Source organism: Arachis ipaensis, chromosome B05 (genome assembly GCF_000816755.2).
Source record: "Arachis ipaensis cultivar K30076 chromosome B05, Araip1.1, whole genome shotgun sequence".
Lineage (NCBI taxonomy): Eukaryota > Viridiplantae > Streptophyta > Magnoliopsida > Fabales > Fabaceae > Arachis > Arachis ipaensis.
The window spans coordinates 130,130,093-130,132,682 of record NC_029789.2 but is presented as its reverse complement, the minus strand read 5'-3'; positions in this window follow the sequence as shown (position 1 = coordinate 130,132,682).

The following is a 2,590-nucleotide window of genomic DNA, read 5'->3' as shown; positions in this document are numbered from 1 at the left end:
TCGTTGGTAAGATTATGTAAACTAAAATTTTTATAGCTTTATAGGTTGATAGACTCTTAATTTGGATTTTTTATTATTTACTAGATGGGTCGCCTACAGCCCAGGAGAGTTAGTCACAGACTCCCACCACCAGACACAATTCTTCCCTACCTGAGGGAGGCTAGATTTGGCGACGCCGTGGCACTGAGGGACTTCGCTTCGATAACTCCATGATCACAGTATTTATGGAGCGTTGGCGTCCAGAGACCTACACCTTTCACATGTCGTAGGGTGAGTGCACAATCACACTACAGGACGTCGCCTACCACCTTGGGCTACGCGCCAACGGTGAGCCCGGTGGGTGCTTTCGTGACTTCCATACTTGGTACGACACCGAAGCTTGGGAATTGGTTGAGCATTTACTCGGTGCCAGGCCTTCTGCAGTACAGCAGCAGGGAGTGCAGAGGGGAGAGGCTTTCTCGTTGAAACTTACATAACTTCAGGAGCGTGTCCGACAGATGCCACCCGATACTGCCAATCCAGAAACCCTCCTCGTTGTTATCCGTAACATACTCCTCGTCTGAGTCTTCACCGTCAACATCCATGTCATCCACTGGAACAGCAACGTGTATCGCTAGTAGTGCGAGAGGTGGATCATCCTACACAAAGTCCGACTATCCAGATCCACCGCCACCGACATCACCAACCTCTATAGAAAGCTCCATCACTTGTTCGGAAATGATTCTCCCATGGATGTCAAGTATCAGCCGCACATGCTCGTCGCCATGTAGCCAAAACAGACGAAACCGAAAAACTCCATATCAGCTCTAGCAGCATATACCCTAACCGCCCAATCTCTTTTCTCCCATTACTAGCAATGCTACTCAATATCAAGCTCTTTAGCTCCAACAATGAAGTAACTCACTGTATACGCAACAAAACGGGATTCTCACACTCAAAAATGACTACCATTTCTCATAAGGCAATTGGGATACACACATACAACCAAATATCCACTACTATTAGACATTATGGCTAATTTGCGGAATAAAAAGGTATAGAAGTAATGAAATAATTGTGAAGAATAAAAAAGGTCGCACATCCTTTTATAGTTGCTGAAAATTTATTGTAACGTATCTCGTTTACACTGTAAACGTCATAATTTTTCACGTACTTCATTTCCAGTGCAAACGAAATAATATTACACGTATTTCGTTTACACTGTAAACGAAATATACACGTCTGTACATGTTAGCCTTATTTAGTTTATAGTGTAAACGAAATAAAATATAAAGTGCATTTTCATTAAAAAACTACAAAATATTTATTTCAGTAAATAAAATATTTATTTAATTTATTTTAAGAAAACTGTTAAAAAATGGACCACCACAATAATTTTTTGAATTTTTTATTTAAATCAAGTAAATATAATAATTACATAAATGTATTTAATGTAAAGAAATTATGGATGTGCATTCTCATTACATATCCCGGATATAAAAGGAAAAAATTCGTTAAACCCATAAACTAGAGACTCTGTACCAGAGATAAATAAAAAAAAAAAAACAAAAATCGAGTGTACCTGTAATATGATACAACTACGCAGTTGTGCATAAACTGGATACATTGTATCCGGAATATAGATGAGACCAAATTTGAGACACTGTACCCGAGATACATGTATAAATGTATATGGTTCTCTATACCCTAGATAAGTACATTAGAAAAAAGACCTATATAAGTAGCTTCTTGACTCATCCATTCATCACACTAAATCTATCTCAATTACATCAACTCTTTCTTTTTTTTTTTGTTTCTCATATAAATGGCCAATAATAAGTTTTTTTATTTTTTGTGATAGCTTATCCCAATGAGATTATTAGAAATGGTGAAAAGGGAGTGATATTTGAGTGAAATTTATTTGTGATGTTGTGCACTTGCCGTGATAATTTTTTAATGCACTTAAAATTGTCATACTGAGTAACATAGAGGCAATTGGTTAAAAAAATTGCACAACAAGAAAAATGCTAAGTACCGTCGGATTTATCAAAGAATTTACCAAGAAAATTTGCCAATAATATGTTTACCGTCGGAATAAATCTGACAGTATAAACCTCACCGGTAATTATTTATCAGCAGATTTTTTCATCCAACGGTAATATATTATTAATTAATAATTAAATTAATAACTACTATAACACCATCACTATCAGAATGTTCCGCTTCCAGTTGCGTCATTCTGAAAGCGAGGATATCACGACGACTTAACTCTATATAAATATAATAAGGAGGAGCCTTTAAATAAAATGAAGTTTAAAATAGAAGACGTTTTTATAACACTTTATTTTCTTCTAAAAATAAATCACACAAATATACATAACTACGTCACAATTCACGACTGCACTTTTTATTTACTATAACAGTTTATACAAATAATATACAAACATATATTATATAGTTATAGTTCCTATCCCTCTTTAAAAGATGTAAAATAATAAGGGCGAGGTGGCACCTAGTACCACCGGCACTGTTTCTCTCTCCTCCCTCCTCTCTTCTCTTCTCCATTTCCTTCAATTTTTCAGTCTCCTCTCTGATCTCTTTCTTCTTCTTT